The sequence below is a fragment of the Pseudophryne corroboree genome, chromosome 6 (genome assembly GCF_028390025.1).
Source record: "Pseudophryne corroboree isolate aPseCor3 chromosome 6, aPseCor3.hap2, whole genome shotgun sequence".
Classification (NCBI taxonomy): Eukaryota; Metazoa; Chordata; class Amphibia; order Anura; family Myobatrachidae; genus Pseudophryne; species Pseudophryne corroboree.
In genome coordinates, this window is record NC_086449.1 from 202,107,204 (window position 1) to 202,129,189 (window position 21,986).

General features: G+C 47.0%; 1 protein-coding gene across 6 annotated transcripts in view; it reads left to right on the forward strand.

Annotated features, from left to right (window-relative positions):
* SPG21 (SPG21 abhydrolase domain containing, maspardin) overlaps positions 1-21,986 on the forward strand; it is a 139,451-nt gene that overhangs the window by 55,303 nt on the left and 62,162 nt on the right. Inside the window, exon 1 of one of the 6 annotated variants that reach the window (XM_063925643.1) lies at positions 10,840-10,864. The exons of the other annotated variants lie outside the window; for them this stretch is intronic. The gene's annotated coding sequence lies outside the window, so the exon portion shown is untranslated. Of the gene's footprint in view, positions 1-10,839; positions 10,865-21,986 lie in introns of those variants that run through there. 6 annotated transcript variants of the gene reach the window in all.

Genomic DNA, 21,986 nt, shown 5'->3' on the forward strand with positions numbered 1-21,986 from the left:
TATCCGGATCTTCAGGAATTACTTGTGGAAGATCCTTGGTCGCTTCCTCAAAGAGAGGACCTGTTATTGCAGGGCCCATGCGTGTTTCCGGACTTATCGCGGCTGCGTTTGACGGCATGGAAGTTGAGCGCCAAATCTTAGCTCGAAAAGGTATTCCCGGGGAGGTCATCCCCACTCTCCTTAAGGCTAGGAAGGAGGTTACGGCGAAACATTATCACCGTATTTGTAAAAAGTATGTTTCGTGGTGTGAAACCAAAACTGCTCCTGCGGAGGAGTTTCACTTGGGTCGGTTTCTCCATTTTTTGCAGGCAGGTGTAGATGCAGGCCTGAAATTGGATTCCATCAAAGTGCAGATTTCGGCTTTATCTATTTTCTTTCAAAAGGAATTGGCCGTCCTTCCAGAGGTTCAGACTTTTGTGAAGGGAGTGATGCATAGCCATTCTCCGTTTGTGCCCCCTGTGGCACCATGGGATCTTGATGTGGTCTTGCAGTTTCTTATGTCTTCCTGGTTTGAACCTTTGCGTAAGGTTGAGTTAAAGTTTCTCATTTGGAAGGTAGTCATGCTGTTGGCTCTGGCGTCTGCCAGGCGAGTGTCAGAGTTGGCGGCCTTATCTCACAAGAGTCCGTACTTGATCTTCCATTCGGATAGAGCGGAATTGAGGACTCGTCAACAATTTCTGCCGAAGGTGGCTTCTTCGTTTCACATTAACCAACTGATAATGCTGATTTGATTACCTTATAATATTCACTATATATGGGTAAGAGACTAAGTACGCAATTGGCGTATGAGGTACCGTAAGGGTACGCACTTAGCGTAGCAGACGCTCGGCCGTGATCGAGACGCACATGCGGCACGCTCGCTCACAGCTTAAGCTTGGTGTCGAGCACGCTATAGGCGAGCGACTACCGTAATGCTACGCTACCAGCATAGCGGACGCTCGAGACCACGAGGAGATCACGAGCGGCGCAGACGCTCACAGGATGACAATCAGTAAACCTTGAATGTAACACACAGAAAGGATACTCTTATGCTGTAAACCTTGTACTGAAACACTGTAGCGATATAACGCTGCTTAACCTTAATAATACCAAAGCTGTTTGAGCGATCGGGACGCTCCTATTACCCTCTGCAAATGTAATGAACACACGAAACCTTGCTAAGGTTCCAACACCTTTACTAACAAGCTTTTAGTTATATCGAAAAGAGAAACAGTTAACAAGTCATACACTACAGGCTAACATATAATTCTAACAGGATATCTAGACAGAAATATACGCAATAGTAAACAATCGCAAATACAAATACATAGACTAAGAATGAATGGCTAACATTACACGGGTAACAAAGTGGCAACAGAGAAACATACCATATGGGGAACACTCGCAGGCACAACCGGAATCCAGTCCTCCAATTATCAGCGATAACTGTTGAAGAGAGAGTACTGGCCGGTCTGGGGACAGTGACCCTTATATACACAACATACAGTGTACTTCAAAGGGCCCTACAACCTTATTGTTCATTGGACACAGGAATGTCTCTCTGCACTATAACAAAAGGTCATAGGTGGATTTGAACAGGTGGGCTGTGACTATTTCAAACAGCTCAGGTGGGAGGGAATCTCCGGATTCCCGCCGCATGGATAATGAACTGCAAATATAGGATATGTCCAGAAACTGCTAATGGCCATAACTACACGCAGGAGCGATTAATCTTTACCTATCCAACACCGGATTATTGCTATTAAAATACTCTTCGGTTAGGTACCAGACACCACTGTTCAACCTTAATCAGACCCTTTGTACCACGCAAAGAGGGATTCCCAAGTCCGTGAACAAGTCACATTAAACAAACTTACAGTTATCATTAAGGGGAACATTACCTATAAAACCTGCTATATGGATTTATTATCTAGCGATTGAGTCGCTCGCTAGACGCACACAAACTCTACCGTAAATGCACATACCACGCGCTCGAGCGCATGGCCGAGGCGCCATCACGCGGCTGCGAGTATCCGCACGCACGGGAGAGAATGTGCACGTGCAGCAGGCACGCGCATGAGGTGAATATATGGCAACGTGTAGCATGATATTTTTCTGACTTTGACAGTCCACCCTTTGGCAGTCATCAATAACTGCCACTTCCTAAAACAGTTCAAAAAGAGAAAATATATGTCATGTATAATACATTTCTATGATTGGGTAAGGGAGAAGAGAAGAAGGTGGGAAAAAGGTATGACCTAGTGAGATAGTAGAAGCATGTGTGTATGAGTCCATGTTTGAGGGGTCATGTATCATCGTGCCGTACGTGTTTTAAATCAAGCTTCGAGGTATTGCGAAGTATACATTTGAATTCCTTCTTATCCCGTATTACGGGCCTGTGGATGGGCTGTCAAACTTTACCGAGCTCTTTTCGGCTTTTGGTTGCAACAAAATGGGGGAGCACATTTTAGTTGATGATACATGAATGGGGGGATATGTGAGTGCTGATATCTGTGCCTATATTCCCTATCGACTATGTGTGTCATTACCTGAAGGTTGTAGAAATGAAGATAAGAAGCAATTATGGTAAATGCAGTCATAAACTATGTGAGTTTAATATACATTTGTTGATTGAGGTCTTGTCTTGTGTCTTGTCTCGATGTACATGTTGACTGTAGTCTCCCGATGCTTTTGCTATAATTGCTTGAGCAAAAAGCTTTCTCAATGTCCATAGACTTACAATCTTTAAAGTGTTGGGCTATCATAAAATTTTAAAGTCACTAGGGATATTGGGGGTCTATGGCATTGGCCATCAGTGGTCTGTATAAAAGGTTGTCAAATTCTTCTTCCAAGCGGATGTCTTTGTACCTTGGAGGAAAACAAAGGAGAAACGGGTGAAAGAAACGGACCGTGGAATCACATTTTCATCACAACATTGTCTCTATCGTTGGGTCATAAATCAAATTAGTCGTTGTTATTGCAGTATCTTCACTTCTTAAACTCATCACTCGGGCACTACGTTTACACTTCGTTAAAACCCGAACGCATCTAAATATCAGACCGACCAATATGATGACACCCAGAATACACAAAAGAAATTTCCCTACATCCGTGATAATACCTTGGGCCCATTCTCCTAAACCAGAGAACCAATTTCGTAGGTTCAACCATGACACCCAACTGGTCAGCTCATTACCCACAGCGGCAAGGGTGAGATTGTGTTTCCTTCGGAACTCCCATTTTAATTGCAAGATGTCATCCATCTTTTGGTCTATGACCTCGACCGGGTTCTCAGTGCTGTTTGTAATATACGTGCAACACTTTATTCCATATTGAGTCGCTAGGCTAACACAATACCCGCCTGTCACAGCTGTGAGATAATTGAGAATCATCCTATGCTGAACCAGTTCTGTTTTGTAGGCTTGTAACTCTCTCCCCGTATACCTGAATGTGTCGTCATACATTTCAGTGATATTGTCTAATAAATTTGCAAGCGCAGATATATATTTGTAATTTATCACTCCTCTGGCGGTACGAGTGATATCTAACGCGATTAGGAATTGAATCCCGGTGGATTCATGGATCAGGTCAGAGGCCGGATGCTCTGTTCTTTCTATCAGGTGCCGTTTAACGATGTGCTCGTAATGAGTGTGAGTATAAGGAGCTTGGGCACCACGGTGAATATCTTTCATTTTAGTGTGGGATACAGTCATTACCTCAGGCAGTACTTTTCCAATATAACATAACCCTTCTGAGTTTGGGGCAAGCCACTTATACGCCTTCCTCCCGCATATGAAATATGCATCATCGGGGAGAACATATGGGACGGAGTGTGACATAACCATATTACAAATTTTCCATGTGAACTCTCCTAGCCCTAATTCTCCCATCTGTTTAGTACACGTATCAGTTTGTACGATCTGTGCACAGTATCCTGGTGATACTTCTCCAACTCGCATGATCCTACTTCCTAAGGTGTACCTATACCGAAAGAATTTCCTATGGTCGGCTATCTGGCGTATAAGTTCTGTGTCTATGGGCAATCTGTCAGCTCTATGTGAGAATGTCATGGTTTGATTACTCCATGACACTTCCCAATTTCCCGGCTTTCGGGGATTGGAAATGTTAAAGCACACTAAGGACCTATCCACATGATATTGGTGGAGCTTCAAACTAGGAGGACTAGAGATATTAAATCTCTTGTCCACCGGCCTCCCACCACTTAGCTCAAGTACCTCTCCTACCGTTAAAGGGAATTATACTAGTCCTGATTTGCTATGGCCTTGAGGTACTTGAGAGCATACCCAACAATCTGTCTGATTTAATACTTTACCCACTAAGGAGTGATAGTCACTCAATGGATGCCGATCCATATGGATATTAAAACTGGACTGACATTTCTTTATGCACCCATCCTCAACTATATTGTCACAATGTCTACAGATGCAGCTCTCTTCAGCTAACAATCCTTCACAATTCCTTCTATTGTCAATGCTACCAGATTGTTTTCTGATACTCGCCTTTGCTCGATGATTATGTTGTTCTTGGAAAACTACGCCTCCATCCGGGTCATCAGAACCCATTCCAGATCCTTTCTCGACTTCCATGGTACTCTCACCGAAACAGACTGCTCTGGTCAACATCATGGTTAATAGGAAAATCCGTATCACAGTCTCTTGGGGCAAGTCCATCTTAGAGGAGTAAAAGGAGAAAATAAGAAGGGGGAAAGGAAATATGAGGGAGGTGGGAACTGGAGAAAATAACAAATGGGAAAAAGAAATCTGGCTCGACAAGCTTCTGGTCTTATTATCCTCAGCGCTCAGGTGTCGTCTCAATCTTCCCTGAACAGACACTCTAGTGATACAACCTCTACCGTCTGTTCTTTGTCACGGGACCTCTCTGGATCCGCAACCTTTTTACAATGAGACGTATGGACCCAAGTCTCTCTCTCGGCAACCTTCAAAGCAGTTGTGCTGGTCAATAAGACTTGATATGGTCCTTCCCATCTGTCAATAAGGCAACCTGAGCGTAGAAAATTCCGTATCATTACATAATCCCCAGGTTCAATGTCATGACAATTACTGTCTGGCAAATCAGGAATCACCAACTTTAGATTATCATTCTGATTCCTCAATTGCTTACTCATCTTAACCAAGTACTTTACGGTTACTTCATTGTTACATTTCAAATCATCCTGGGGGTTAATCATAACATGGGGTTGTCGACCAAACAGAATTTCAAAAGGAGACAGATTAAGAGGGGACCTGGGAGTGGTTCTGATGCTGTATAATACAATTGGCAAAGCTTCAGGCCACAACAGTCCTGTTTCAGTCATTACCTTGCTCAATTTATTTTTAATAGTGCTGTTAACTCTTTCCACCTTTGCACTCGCCTGGGGGCGATACGGAGTATGCAGCTTACTATTAATTCCCATCAACTTACACATTGTTTGAAAGACTTCACCTGTAAAGTGGGTACCCCTATCACTTTCAATTATTCTAGGGATACCGTACCTACACACAAATTCCTGCACAATTTTCTTTGCAGTAAATACAGCGGTATTTGTGGCCGCGGGAAATGCTTCGACCCAATTTGAGAATACATCAATACAGACCAAAACATACTTTAAATTTCTACAAGGTGGCAATTGTATGAAATCAATTTGTATCACCTGGAAAGGGCCATCTGTTGGAGGGATATGAGATGGCTCTGTCGGTATTGCCTTTCCGATATTCTTCCTCAAGCAGGTAAGGCATGTCATCGCTCTTTTACCCGCATGGGAAGAAAATCCTGGGGCGCACCAATAAGCTCTTACTAGCTTACACATCCCTTCTTTGCCCAGATGAGTCAGCCCGTGTGCTGCTTCCGCTAGACTTGGAAGGTATGCTCTGGGTGCCACTGGTTTACCTTGTCCATCTGTCCAGAGTCTTGAGGACTCCTGGCCATATCCTTTTGACCTCCAAACTGCCTTTTCCTGTGGGGAACACAAATTTTGCATTTCACACAATTTCTGTGTGTTTACAGTATTAAATACCATCAGTTGTATGATGTCTGTCTGTCTGGGGGTACCGGCTGCTGATTTAGCAGCTTCGTCTGCTTGGCTGTTACCAAGTGATACCGGGTCTTGGCTATACGTGTGAGCTTTACACTTGATAACAGCCACTCTGTCAGGTTCCTGTATCGCTGTTAGAAGTCTTTTGATGTGGGCTGCATGCGCTACTGGTGTGCCAGCTACCGTCATGAAATTTCTGAGGCGCCATAGGGCTCCGAAATCATGGACTACTCCGAAGGCGTACCTAGAATCTGTGTAAATATTGGCTGACTTGCCCTTAGCCAATTCACATGCTCTGGTTAGGGCAACCAGTTCAGCAACTTGTGCTGAGTGAGGTGGGCCTAGCGGTTCTGCTTCTATGGTACCTTGGTCATCTACGACTGCGTATCCAGTACACAAGTCTCCCGAGTCCGTCTGTCTGTGACCACTACCGTCAGTGTAGAAGGTAAAATCTACATCTTCCAGTGGGTTGTCACTGATGTCAGGCCTTGCCGTGAAATTTTGGGTCAAATATTCCATACAATCATGCATGTCATCCCCTGTATTTAATCCTCCTTCACTATCACTCTCATCCTCCACCCTTTGTGCCTGTCCAGGCACACCTGGGAGATACGTTGCAGGATTTAATGCACTGCATCTCTTTATGGTAATGTTTACGGGGGCCATCAGTGCCAATTCCCATCTTGTAAACCGCGCTGATGAGACGTGTCTGGTTTGGGCAGAATTCAGCAAAGCTGACACTGCATGGGGCGTATGGATTGTGAGGTTGTGTCCTAGCACTACATCTTCGCTTTTTGTAACTAGCAATGCTATCGCTGCAACACTTCGCAAGCATGTGGGGAGGGATCGCGCTACCGTGTCAAGCTGAGCGCTGTAGTAAGCTACCGGCCTGCTGGCATCACCATGCTTCTGGGTTAGGACACCTGCTGCGCACCCAGCACTCTGTTCCGTACAGCTCAAAGGGTTTCCCATAGTCTGGCATACCCAATGCCGGTGCCTGCGTTAGGCACTGTTTAAGTCTCTCAAATGCCATTTCAGATTCGTCTGTGTGCGAAATCCGATCAGGTTTGCTTGATGAGACCATCTCCTGCAAAGGTAAGGCCAGTATGGAAAAACCTGGGATCCAGTTACGGCAATACCCACACATTCCTAAAAACGTTCTAATCTGTTGCTGGGTTTGTGGCAGGGTCATGTCACGAATTGCTTGAATTCTATCAGCGGTAAGGTGTCTCAGTCCTTGTGTTAGACAGTGTCCCAAATACTTCACACGGGTCTGGCATAATTGTAACTTGTCTTTGGAAACCTTGTGTCCTGTGTCTGAAAGATGAAACAGGAGCTGTTTCGTATCTCTCAGGGACGCTTCCAGTGAATCTGAACACAGTAGTAAATCGTCCACGTACTGGATCAACACTGATCCACTCTCTGGTTGGAAAGACTGTAAACAATCATGCAGAGCTTGTGAGAAAATACTTGGACTGTCTATGAAACCTTGTGGTAAGCGAGTCCATGTATATTGAACTCCTCTGTATGTGAATGCAAATAAGTATTGACTGTCAGGGTGCAGAGGTACCGAGAAGAAAGCGGAGCAGAGGTCAATCACAGTGAAAAATTTGGCAGTGGGAGGGATTTGCATAAGAATGACAGCTGGATTTGGCACTACGTGGGAATTGACTCTCAACTATTTTGTTGATCCCTCTTAGATCCTGCACTAATCTGTAACCCCTCCCCCCACTCTTTTTAACAGGGAAGATGGGACTATCGGCAGTGCTGGAAGTCCTTACCAGAATGCCCTGTTGTAGCAAGCGCTCTATTACAGGGTAAACTCCTAACTCCACCTCTGGCTTCAGAGGGTACTGTGGGATTTTTGGAGCTATCCTACCATCTTTTACTTGCACAACTACTGGGGCTACATTTGCCATCAATCCAGTGTCTTGTCCGTCCTTGGTCCAAAGTGATTCCGGTATCTGGGAAATTATTTCTTCTACCCTGGACGGACACCTATTTACAACAACAGTGTGTGACATTAATCTTGTTGGGGAGTCTAACATATCTTGTGCTTCCTGAGCGTGGTTTTCGGGTATGTCCAAGTACACACCTTCAGGAGTACAATATATGACGCATCCCATTTTGCACAGTAAATCTCTCCCTAAGAGATTAGTCGGAGCCGATGCAGCCAGCAGAAAAGAATGCTTGGTATGCAAAGGCCCTATCGTAACCTCTGTTGGTTTGCTTAAAGGGTATTGTCGTACTACTCCTGTTACTCCCATGGCTGGAATTGTTTTACCAGTGGTTCTCATGCCCACGGTCGAATTTATCACTGACTTGGCCGCCCCCGTATCTACAAGGAAATTTAGAGATTTACCAGCTACATCAATTGTAACCTCGGGTTCACTTCCAAGGCTCGCAATCAATTTCACTGGCTGCAGATTACAGGTGTGACCACACCCCTATGGTGCGTGGTGACCTCCCTGCATTGCAGTGGCAGCTATTACCTGTGAAGGGGGTAAATGGGTATTATCAGAGACTTGCCAGTCTCTTTTTGGGGGATACCTTCTTGTTTCCCCTGCGTGTGGCTCATAACTCCGTCTCTGCGGTCCTTGATCCCAATTTCGTATGTCATGTCGTTGTCTAGGGTTTTTATGTGCATTATGTGAGTTATTTGTACAGTTACGTGCAAAATGTCCTTCCCTGTTACAATTGTAACATTTTACCACATGCGGCTTACCACCAGGGGTCTGTGATCGGGACTGAGGCGGCCTTGTTGTAAGGGCCTGGATACTTATTGCCATCAGTCTATCACTCTGTGACTCCCTGCGTCTTGTGATGTTCCTGTCGTGCCCAACAGCAGTCTCTCTTAAGGCGGCCACCGACATACCTCTCCAGTTAGGTTGAGTAGTTTGTACTCTACTCCTTAATACCTCCTTTAAACCGTCCATCAAGACGGACACCGCTACCTCTCTATGGTGTATATTTGCCTCAATGTCCACGATCCCAGTATATTTAGCCATTTCCTCTAATGCCCTGTGGAAATAGTCAGGGGCAGTTTCCCCTTCCATTTGTTTAATGGAGAATATTTTGTTCCATTTTACTACAGCTGGGAAGTATATTCCCAACTGCAGATTGATTCTGGTTACATTGTCTTGATTATATTCGTCCGTAAGGGGTACCTCCTCATCTAATTTACAGTCGGCTATAAACTTTATGGGGTAAATACTAGAGGGCAGACATGCCCGCAGTAGTGTCCGCCAATCTTTGTTGTTAGGTTCAGTGGAGTTACCTAGGTCCTTAATGAACCTCTGACATGCGGCTAAATCTTTTCTGGGATCAGGAAATTCAGACAAAATTGTTCTTAATTCTGCTCGGGACCAGGGACAGTGCATAGCAATATTCCTAATGGGTGTGGCTCCATTTGTGTCAGGATTACCATTGGGGACCGCTATTACTCTAACAGGGTTAATATTAATTACTTCACTCTGGTTTGATTCTTCAGTGTGTGGTGCAATAGTTTCAGCATATTGTACAGTGCCGTACTTACCTGTAGACACAACCTCACCTGACCCTGAGCTATGGGCTTTAGATGCCAATCTTACTGGTTGGGCGATGCCCACTGAAGTATCGCTTATGGTGGCCGCTAGAGAGAGAGCTGAAATCGTAGTGGGCTCATCTTCTTGGTCGTATTCCTGGGGGAAGTTTAACATAGGATACAACTTGCATGGGTTAGCGTTAGTATCAACATTTGCATTAACTTTTATCTTAACCTTATCACTACTACATTGATTAAGTGCACTCTTATCGTACACCCGCATGTCATTCTCTGTAGCCACTTTGTCCCCTACTATATATGGTGGTGGTGCCGTTGCTATTAGATTTCTACCAGGATTTGGAATTGCTTTCTGAGCTAATTCCTGTTGTATTTCACTTTCCTGTTGCCATATCTGTAAACAATCATAATGTCTAATCCTCTGCTTTGCAGATTTTATTAGACCTATCCTTTTTCTTAGATTCTGCAATACATCAGGGTTCAGACTGCCTACCCGGGGAAACTGTTCCCCATCATCCTCTGTCATACGTTCCCATTCTTTGCATAATACCTGTGTGTGTGATCCGTATTTTTCACACATTATATACCTTGCGGACCCTTTGGGCCAGCAACTACCAACGTGAACCCTTGTTGGACGTCCTTTCTTTGAACAACTGGCCCCCATCGTTTGTAGATATTGCTGTCTTAGCTAATTCTCACAAACAGACCAGATTGCCCGCGGTAAGGCGACGGTGAAAGTTCAACTAGTGCCTTCACTCACTCTGTGCCCCAATTGGCCAATCCAATCCGTGGGATCTTTTGTAACCTCTATTTCTCTGACGTCCTAAGTGGATGCTGGGACTCCGTAAGGACCATGGGGAATAGCGGCTCTGCAGGAGACTGGGCACAACTAAAGAAAGCTTTAGGACTACCTGGTGTGCACTGGCTCCTCCCCCTATGACCCTCCTCCAGACGTCAGTTAGAATCTTGTGCCCGGCCGAGCTGGATGCACACTAGGAGGCTCTCCTGAGCTCCTAGAAAGAAAGTAATAGTTTAGGTTTTTTATTTTCAGTGAGATCTGCTGGCAACAGACTCACTGCTACGAGGGACTAAGGGGAGAAGAAGCGAACCTACCTGCTTGCAGCTAGCTTGGGCTTCTTAGGTTACTGGACACCATTAGCTCCAGAGGGATCGAACACAGGGCCCGACCTCGATCGTCCGGTCCCGGAGCCGCGCCGCCGTCCCCCTTACAGAGCCAGAAGCAAGAAGTTGGTCCGGAAAATCGGCGGCAGAAGACTTCGGTCTTCAACAAGGTAGCGCACAGCACTGCAGCTGTGCGCCATTGCTCCCCATGCACACCTCACACTCCGGTCACTGATGGGTGCAGGGCGCTGGGGGGGGGCGCCCTGAGCAGCAATAGAATGTACCTTGGCTGGCAAATCTACACCATATATAGTCAGGAAGGCTATATAGGTGTAAAAATACCCCTGCCAGAGATCCAGTAAAAGCGGGAGAAAGTCAGTTGAAATAGGGGCGGGGCTATCTCCCTCAGCACACTGGCGCCATTTTCTCTTCACAGTGCAGCTGGAAGACGGCTCCCCAGGCTCTCCCCTGTAGTTTTCAGGCTCAAAGGGTTAAAAAGAGAGGGGGGGCACTAAATTTAGGCGCAGTATTACATATATATAAGCAGCTATAGGGGAAAAATCACTCAGTTATAGTGTTAATCCCTGTGTTATATAGCGCTCTGGTGTGTGCTGGCATACTCTCCCTCTGTCTCCCCAAAGGGCTTTTGTGGGGTCCTGTCCTCAGTCAGAGCATTTCCTGTGTGTGTGCGGTGTGTCGGTACGGCTGTGTCGACATGTTTGATGAGGAGGCTTATGTGGAGGCGGAGCAGGTGCCGATAAATGTGATGTCACCCCCTGTGGGGCCGACACCTGAATGGATGGTAATGTGGAAGGAATTACGTGACAGTGTCGACTCTTTACATAAGAGATTTGACGACATAACAGATGTGGGACAGCCGGCTTCTCAGCTCGTGCCTGCCCATGCGTCTCAAAAGCCATCAGGGGCTCTAAAACGCCCGCTACCTCAGATGGCAGACACAGACGTCGACACGGATACAGACTCCAGTGTCGACGACGAGGAGACTACTGTACATTCCAATAAAGCCACCCGTTATATGATTGCGGCAATGAAAAATGTCTTGCACATTTCTGATGTTACCCCAGGTACCACAAAAAAGGGTATAATGTTTGGGGAGAAAAAACTACCAGTGGTTTTTCCCCCATCTGATAAATTAAATGAAGTGTGTGAAGAAGCGTGGGCTTCCCCTGATAAGAAACTGGTAATTTCTAAAAAGTAACTAATAGCGTACCCTTTCCCGCCAGAGGACAGGTTACGCTGGGAGACACCCCCTAGGGTGGATAAAGCGCTCACACGACTATCAAAGAAGGTGGCACTGCCGTCTCCGGACACGGCCGCCCTCAAGGAACCTGCCGATAGAAAGCAGGAGGCTATCCTGAAGTCTGTTTATACACACTCAGGCATTATACTGCGACCAGCTGTTTGCTTCAGCATGGATGTGCAGTGCTGCAGCTGCGTGGTCAGATTCCCTGTCAGAAAATATTGATACCTTAGACAGGGACACTATATTGCTAACCCTAGAGCATATAAAAGACGCGGTTCTGTATATGAGAGATGCACAGAGGGATATTTGCCAGCTGGCATCTAGAATAAATGCACTGTCCATTTCTGCCAGAAGGGGTTTATGGACCCGGCAGTGGACAGGGGATGCAGATTCTAAGCGGCACATGGAAGTTTTGCCTTACAAGGGTGAGGAGTTATTTGGGGATGGTCTCTCGGACCTAGTTTCCACAGTGACAGCTGGAAAATCAGCATTTTTACCCCATGTCCCCTCACAGCAAAAGAAAGCACCGTATTATCAGGTACAGTCCTTTCGGCCCCAGAAAGGCAAGCGGGTTAAAGGCGCGTCCTTTCTGCCCAGAGGCAGAGGTAGAGGGAAAAAGCTGCAAAATACAGCCAGTTCCCAGGAACAAAAGTCCTCCCCCGCTTCCTCCGCTAAGTCCACAGCATGACGCTGGGGCTCCACTGGCGGAGCCAGGTGCGGTGGGGGCCCGTCTCAAGTGCTTCAGCGATCAGTGGGCTTGCTCACAGGTGGATCCCTGGAATGTACAAGTAGTGTCTCAGGGATACAAGCTGGAATTCGAGACGTCTCCCCCTCGCCGTTTCCTAAAATCTGCCTTGGACAGGGAGGCTGTGATAGAGGCAATTCACAAGCTGTATTCGCAACAGGTGATAGTCAAGGTACCCCTCCTTCAACAAGGGAGGGGTTACTATTCCACAATGTTTGTGGTACCGAAACCGGACGGTTCGGTGAGACCCATTTTAAATTTAAAATCTTTGAACACGTATATAAAACGGTTCAAGTTCAAGATAGAATCGCTCAGGGCGGTTATCTCAAGCCTGGAGGAAGGGGATTACATGGTATCACTGGACATCAAGGATGCTTACCTGCATGTCCCCATTTACTCTCCTCACCAGGAGTACCTCAGATTTGTGGTACAGGACTGTCATTACCAATTCCAGACGCTGCCGTTTGGTCTGTCCACGGCACCGAGGGTGTTTACTAAGGTAATGGCCGAGATGATGATACTCCTGCGAAAAAAGGGAGTTATAATTATCCCGTACTTGGACGATCTCCTGATAAAGGCGAGGTCCAGGGAACAGTTGTTAATCGGAGTAGCACTTGCTCGGCAGGTGCTACAACAGCACGGCTGGATCCTGAATATTCCAAAGTCGCAGCTGGTTCCTGCAACACGTCTATTGTTCCTGGGGATGGTTCTGGACACAGAACAGAAAAGGGTGTTTCTCCCGGAGGAGAAGGACAAGGAGTTGTCATCGCTAGTCAGAGACCTCCTAAGACCAAAACAGGTGTCGGTGCACCACTGCACGCGAGTCCTGTGAAAGATGGCAGCTTCTTACGAAGCAATTCCGTTCGGAAGGTTCCATGCACGGATCTTTCAGTGGGATCTGTTGGACAAGTGGTCCGGATCGCATCTTCAGATGCATCAGAGGATAACCCTGTCTGCAAGGACCAGGGTGTCTCTACTGTGGTGGCTGCAGAGTGCTCATCTTCTGGAGGGCCGCAGATTCGGCATACAGGACTAGGTCCTGGTAACCACGGACGCCAGCCTTCGAGACTGGGGAGCAGTCACACAGGGAAGAAATTTCCAGGTGGTCAAGCCAGGAAATGTCCCTACACATAAATATTCTGGAACTAAGAGCCAATTACAATGCCCTAAGTCAGGCAAGACCCCTGCTTCAAAGTCAGCCAGTACTGATTCAGTCACACAACATCACGGCGGTTGCCCATGTAAACCGACAGGGCGGCACGAGAAGCAGGATGGCGATGGCAGAAGCCACGAGGATTCTCCGATGGGAAATCACGTGTTAGCACTGTCGGCAGTGTTTATTCCGGGAGTGGACAACTGGGAAGCAGACTTCCACAGCAGACACGACCTCCACCCGGGAGAGTGGGGACTTCATCCAGAAGTCTTCCGGCTGATTACAAACCGATGGGAATGGCCACAGGTGGGCATGATGGCGTCCCGCCTCAACAAAAAGCTAGAAAACTATTGCGCCAGGTCAAGGGACCCTCAGGCGATAGCGGTGGATGCTCTAGTGACACCGTGGTTGTACCGGTCGGTTTATGTGTTTCCTCCTCTTCCTCTCATACCAAGGGTGCTGAGGATAATAAGAATGAGAGGAGTAAGAACTATACTCATTGTTCCGGATTGGCCAAGAAGAGCTTGGTACCCAGAACTTCAAGAAATGATCTCAGAGGACCCATGGCGTCTACCGCTCAAACAAGACCTGCTGCAGCAGGGGCCTTGTCTGTTCCAAGACTTACCGCGGCTGCGTTTGACGGCATGGCGGTTGAACACCGGATCCTGAAGGAAAAGGGCATTCCGGAGGAAGTCATTCCTACGCTGATCAAAGCCAGGAAGGACGTGACCGCAAAACATTATCACCGCATATGGTGAAAATATGTTGCTTGGTGTGAGGCCAGGAAGGCCCCAACGGAGGAATTTCAACTGGGTCGATTCCTGCACTTCCTACAGTCAGGGGTGACTATGGGCCTCAAATTGGGGTCCATTAAGGTCCAGATTTCGGCTCTGTCGATTTTCTTCCAAAAAGAACTGGCTTCCCTGCCGGAAGTTCAGACTTTTGTTAAAGGAGTGCTGCATATTCAGCCTCCTTTTGTGCCTCCAGTGGCACCTTGGGATCTCAACGTGGAGTTAAAATATCTCACGTGGAAAGTGGTCATGCTATTGGCCCTGGCTTCGGCCAGGCGTGTGTCAGAGTTGGCGGCTTTGTCATGTAAAAGCCCTTATCTGATTTTCCATATGGATAGGGCGGAATTGAGGACTCGTCCCCAATTTCTGCCTAAGGTGGTTTCAGCGTTTCATTTGAACCAACCTATTGTGGTGCCTGCGGCTACTCGGGACTTGGAGGATTCCAAGTTGCTGGATGTAGTCAGGGCCCTGAAAATTTATGTTTCCAGAACGGCTGGAGTCAGGAAAACTGACTCGCTGTTTATCCTCTACGCAGCAAACAAGATGGGTGCTCCTGATTCAAAGCAGACTATTGCTCGCTGGATATGTAGCACAATTCAGCTTGCACATTCTGCGGCGGGACTACCGCATCCTAGATCAGTAAAAGCCCATTCCACGAGGAAGGTGGGCTCTTCTTGGGCGGCTGCCCGAGGGGTCTCGGCTTTACAACTTTGCCGAGCTGCTACTTGGTCGGGGTCAAACACATTTGCAAGATTTTACAAGTTTGACACCCTGGCTGAGGAGGACCTGGAGTTCGCTCATTCGGTGCTGCAGAGTCATCCGCACTCTCCCGCCCGTTTGGGAGCTTTGGTATAATCCCCATGGTCCTTACGGAGTCCCAGCATCCAATTAGGACGTCGGAGAAAATAAGATTTTACTCACCGGTAAATCTATTTCTCGTAGTCCGTAGTGGATGCTGGGCGCCCATCCCAAGTGCGGATTGTCTGCAATACTTGTACATAGTTATTGTTAACTAAAGGGTTATTATTGAGAGCCATCTGTGCAGAGGCTCCGTTGTTGTCATACTGTTAACTGGGTATAATATCACGAGTTATACGGTGTGATTGGTGTGGCTGGTAAGAGTCTTACCCGGGATTCAAAATCCTTCCTTATTGTGTCAGCTCTTCCAGGCACAGTATCCTAACTGACGTCTGGAGGAGGGTCATAGGGGGAGGAGCCAGTGCACACCAGGTAGTCCTAAAGCTTTCTTTAGTTGTGCCCAAATCTTATTTTACTGGGGCGTGTGGGAGTATGCTACCCTCCCCAGCAAGTATTGGTCGTTAGAGATTTCCTGAGTGAACAGCGAAACTCCCTTAAAATAACAAACGCCTACACAAATCACGTTAGAATGTACAAATAGCGTTTATGATCCCACAGTAAATTTTTAATGGGTATCAAGGTAACAAACTAATGCACACAATTACGTGCGGTCCAGTCGCACAGCGCATAAATAACTAAATATTTATACGCTTTACGACCAATGGAATCGGTTGTTTAGGCTGCGAAACCTTCAGCCGGAGCTTTAACTTGACTATATGGGTGCTACACCAAACCCCCGGGGCTGCGCTTAAATACCTCGCAGTCCTTTTGTCTGCGGAAACTACTTGCTCCTTTTACCTTCTACAATGTTAACGCGGGCAAGCCAGTCCACGCCACCAAGTGTCCACTCACCTGATGTGGTCTCCGACGGGATCCCGATTTGTGGGTTCACAAAAATAATACCTTAAGTTCCACACTCACTCCTACTCACTCATATACACTCTGATCTTTTTCTGTACAGAAATTCCTTTCATACAGGTAGGGGTCTATTCCCTGGGTTTTGCAGTAGAAAAAGGTTTTCTTTTAACTAATACTTTTTGGAAAAACTGAACAACCGTGTGCTATTATCAGGTGGCTGTACTATACCGCCCACCCTAAACAAGGTTATTGTGTGATTTGAGTCTCAGTGGGCGTATCCGTACGCTCCGTTGCGTAAAACACGCCGCGTGCGTATGCCTTTGCGTCACGTATGTGATCTTGCACGTTGTCCGAGACACGTATGCACAAAGTGCAGATATACCCACAGCGACACAATCAACACGCTTCTATCAATGTAAACGATATTCAACTATAATCGCTTACCGTACACCACACAGTATTCGCTATGCTGTGTGCGTGTCCTTTACAATTATTCCCTTAAAAATTATCCTATTTAATCTCAACTAAATAGCACCAGATTTCTTCAGCACGTGTCTAATAATCAATTCTAATGGCAACAAGAAAGTGAGCTGCAACAATGTAGATGTGTGCGTGCGTGCGTGTGTGCGTATGCAAAAACAGAAATAAACAGTTTTAAAAGATAATAGCGTATTGTTCATACCTCCGGTTCCGGATTCCACCCCAGCACTCCTACAGCGTAGCGTAACAGACGCTTATCTAGTCAGCACCACTGTATCCCTCACCACCAATACGGATACGAAGGGATACTGCGTTCCCGCCCTTTGCTGACAGATAAAGTCTGATTACAGTAGTGAGGATATGTGGAGGACGGACGAGCCCTCAATTGATAATGCTGATTTGATTACCTTATAATATTCACTATATATGGGTAAGAGACTAAGTACGCAATTGGCGTATGAGGTACCGTAAGGGTACGCACTTAGCGTAGCAGACGCTCGGCCGTGATCGAGATGCACATGCGGCACGCTCGCTCACAGCTTACGCTTGGTGTCGAGCACGCTATAGGCGAGCGACTACCGTAATGCTACGCTACCAGCGTAGCGGACGCTCGAGACCACTAGGAGATCACGAGCGGCGCAGACGCTCACAGGATGGCAATCAGTAAACCTTTAATGTAACACACAGAAAGGATACTCTTATGCTGTAAACCTTGTACTGAAACACTGTAGCGATATAACGCTGCTTAACCTTAATAATACCAAAGCTGTTTGAGCGATCGGGACGCTCCTATTACCCTCTGCAAATGTAATGAACACACGAAACCTTGCTAAGGTTCCAACACCTTTACTAACAAGCTTTTAGTTATATCGAAAAGAGAAACAGTTAACAAGTCATACACTACAGGCTAACATATAATTCTAACAGGATATCTAGACAGAAATATACGCAATAGTAAACAATCGCAAATACAAATACATAGACTAAGAATGAATGGCTAACATTACACGGGTAACAAAGTGGCAACAGAGAAACATACCATACGGGGAACACTCGCAGGCGCAACCGGAATCCAGTCCTCCAATTATCAGCGATAACTGTTAAAGAGAGAGTACTGGCCGGTCTGGGGACAGTGACCCTTATATACACAACATACAGTGTACTTCAAAGGGCCCTACAACCTTATTGTTCATTGGACACAGGAATGTCTCTCTGCACTATAACAAAAGGTAATAGGTGGATTTGAACAGGTGGGCTGTGACTATTTCAAACAGCTCAGGTGGGAGGGAATCTCCGGATTCCCGCCGCATGGATAATGAACTGCAAATATAGGATATGTCCAGAAACTACTAATGGCCATAACTACACGCAGGAGCGATTAATCTTTACCTAACCAACACCGGATTATTGCTATTAAAATACTCTTCGGTTAGGTACCAGACACCACTGTTCAACCTTAATCAGACCCTTTGTACCACGCAAAGAGGGATTCCCAAGTCCGTGAACAAGTCACATTAAACAAACTTACAGTTATCATTAAGGGGAACATTACCTATAAAACCTGCTATATGGATTTATTATCTAGCGATTGAGTCGCTCGCTAGACGCACACAAACTCTATCGTAAATGCACATACCACGCGCTCGAGCGCATGGCCGAGGAGCCATCACGCGGCTGCGAGTATCCGCACGCACGGGAGAGAATGTGCACGTGCAGCAGGCACGCGCATGAGGTGAATATATGGCAACGTGTAGCATGATATTTTTCTGACTTTGACACCAACCTATTGTGGTACCTGTGGCTACGGATGCTGTGGCAGTTCCAAAGTATCTTGATGTCTTGAGAGCTTTGAAAATTTACATCGCCAGAACGGCTGTTGCCAGGAAAACTGAGGCGCTGTTTGTCCTGTATGTCCTGTTGGTCATCCTGCTTCTAAGCAGACTATTGCACGCTGGATTCGTAGTACGATTCAGCAGGCTCATTGTTCGGCTGCGCTATCGGTACCGAAGTCAGTAATGGCCCATTCTACCAGGAAAGTGGGCTCATCTTGGGCGGCTGCCCGAGGAGTCTCGGCGCTTCAGCTTTGCCGAGCAGCTACGTGGTCGGGTTCAAACACCTTTGCTAAGTTTTATAAGTTTGTTACCCTGGCTGAGGAGGACCTCATGTTTGCTCAATCGGTGCTGCAGAATCGTCCGCACTCTCCCGCCCGTTCTGGAGCTTTGGTATAGTTTTCTCCTAGTCCGTAGAGGATGCTGGGCGCCCATCCCAGTGCGGACTGTTACTTGCAGTGTATTTTTGCTGGTTAAATTCGTTTACACACGGGTTGTGTATTTGTTGTTTTCAGCTTGTTGCTTTTGTTAATTCATACTGTTATCTGGTTTCTGTTACTCCGGTTGTACGGTATGTTTGTGGTGTGGGCTGGTATGTTTCTCGCCCTTAGTTAAACAAAAATCCTTTCCTCAAAATGTCCGTCTCTCCTGGGCACAGTTCCTATAACTGAGGTCTGGAGGAGTGGCATAGAGGGAGAAGCCAGTTCACACCCAATCAAAGTCATTTCGGTGTGCCCAAGCTCCTGCGGATCCCGTCTATACCCCCCCCCATTGTCCTTTTGGAGTCCCCAGCATCCTTTACGGACTAGGAGAAAAGGATTTACCGGTAGGTACTAAAATCCTATTATTATAAGTCTCAGAGGTTAGGGTGCAGTCGCCCAAGGGGAAAACTTCCAAAGAAGGTGGTCAAGTCTGGAATCCATCCTCCCGATAAACATTCTGGAACTAAGGGCCGTGTACAACGGTCTTCTGCAGGCTGCACATCTTCTGAAAGATCAGGCCATTCAAGTTCAGTCGAACAATGTAACGACTGTGGCCTACATAAACCGACAGGGCGGAACGAAGAGCAGGGCTGCAATGCCAGAGGTGACAATAATCCTCCTCTGGGCAGAAAAACAGCGGTGGCGCTGTCAGTAATCTTCATTCCAGGAGTGGACAACTGGGAAGCGGACTTCCTCAGCAGACACGATCTCCATCCAGGAGAGTGGGGCCCCACCCGGAGGTGTTCGCGGAGGTGAAAGATCTTTGGGGTGTACCTCAAATAGACATGATGGCCTCCCGCCTCAACAAGAAGCTTCGGAGGTACTGTTCCAGGTCGAGAGACCCACAGGCAGTGGCGGTGGACGCCCTGGTGACTCCGTGGGTGTTCAAGTCAGTGTATGTGTTCCCTCCACTTCCACTCATCCCAAGGACTCTAAAACTAATAAAAAGAACAAGAGTTCAGGCGATTCTCATTGCTCCGGACTGGCTAAGAAGGGCTTGGTATGCGGATCTTCTGGAGTCACGGCTACGTTTGACAGCATGGAGGTTGAACGCCAGATCTTAGCTCGGAATGGTATTCCGAACAAGGTTTTTCTTACCCTGGTACAGGCTAGGAAACGAGTAAAGTCTAAACATTACCATCGAATTTGGAAAAAGTACGTGTCTTGGTGTGAATCCAAGAAGTTTCCTACGGTGGAGTTTCAACTAGGGCAGTTTCTCCTTTTTCTGCAAGCAGGTGTGGATGTGGGCCTACACTTGAGCTCCATAAAAGTCCAGAGTTTGGCCTTGTCAGTTTTCTTCCAGAAACAATTGGCTGCCCTCCCCGAGGTTCAGACATTCTTAAAAGGGGTTCTGCACATCCAGCCTCCCTTTGTGCCTCCTACGGCACCTTGGGATCTTAATGTGGTGCTGCAGTTCCTGCAGTTGGATTGGTTTGAGCCTTTACAGGAAGTTGACGTCAAGTTTCTTACTTGGAAGGCGGTCACACTGTTAGCATTAGCATCTGCTAGACGTGTGTCAGAATTGGGGGCATTGTCCTGCAAGAGCCCCTACTTGATTGTCCATGAAGATAGAGCTGAGCTCAGGACGCGTCAGCAATTTCTTCCGAAGGTTGTGTCGGCTTTTCATATCAACCAACCTATTGTGGTGTCTCTGCTTTACAACTTTGCAGAGCAACTACTTGGTCAGGTTTGAGCACATTTGCTAAGTTCTACAAGTTCGATACTTTGGCCTCTGAGGACCTAAAGTTTGGTCAATCAGTTCTGCAGGAGCCTCCGCGCGCTCCCTCCCATACTGGGAGCTTAGGTACATCCCCATGGTACTAATGTGGACCCCAGCATCCTCTAGGACGTAAGAGAAAATAGGATTTTAATTACCTACCGGTAAATCCTTTTCTCGTAGTCTGTAGAGGATGCTGGGCGCCCGCCCAGCGCTTCGTTTTCCTGCATTTGTTACTTGGTTAAGTACTGTTGTTCAGCTGTTGCTGACTTGTTTCAAGCTGGTTAGCTTGGTTTTCTGTTATGTGTGAGCTGGTGTGAATCTCACCACTATTTGTGTATTTCCTTCTCTCGAAGTATGTCCGTCTCATCGGGCACAGTTTCTAGACTGAGGTCTGGTAGTAGGGGCAGAGAGGGAGGAGCCAGCCCACACTATTAAACTCTTGAAGTGCCCATGGCTCCCAACGGACCCGTCTGTACCCCATGGTACTAATGTGGAACCCAGCATCCTCTACGGACTACGCGAAAAGGATTTACCGGTAGGTAATTAAAATCCTATTATCTGCATTGCTAATGTGACTGTGTGTGCCTGTATCTGCTGGGGTCTCGGACTCAGAGTCGACACCAATTAGGTCGGCACCTGGAATAGGTCGACATGAACAAGGTCGACACAACTTTTTATGGGGGGGGGGGTTTGTGTCGTTTTCTCCGCAATGTGACCGGGAACCCCAATTAGTGCACCGTTACCGCTGCGCTCGGCACAGGTTACCGTTCCCAATTGTAGTCCACGTGGATCGTAAAGTATGAAAAAGTTCAAAAAAAGAGAAAAAATTTGAAAAACTCATGTTTACCTTGTTCATGTCGACCCTTTGTCCATGTCGACCAATTGATGTTGACCTAAGTGGTGTCGACCTGGAGTTCGGATACCATCTGCAGTGGGGAAAACCCTGCGGCTGCAGGAGGGTTAGCCATAGCAAACACCCCAGGAGGTCTAGCCCTAGCCGCCAGTCCCCCAGGGTTAGGGTAAGGTACAGGGGACTGGGGGGTTAAAAATAGTTACCCCCTCCAATGTCTGCTTATTCAGTCATGTGACCGCCGGCATCCCGTATCTATTCC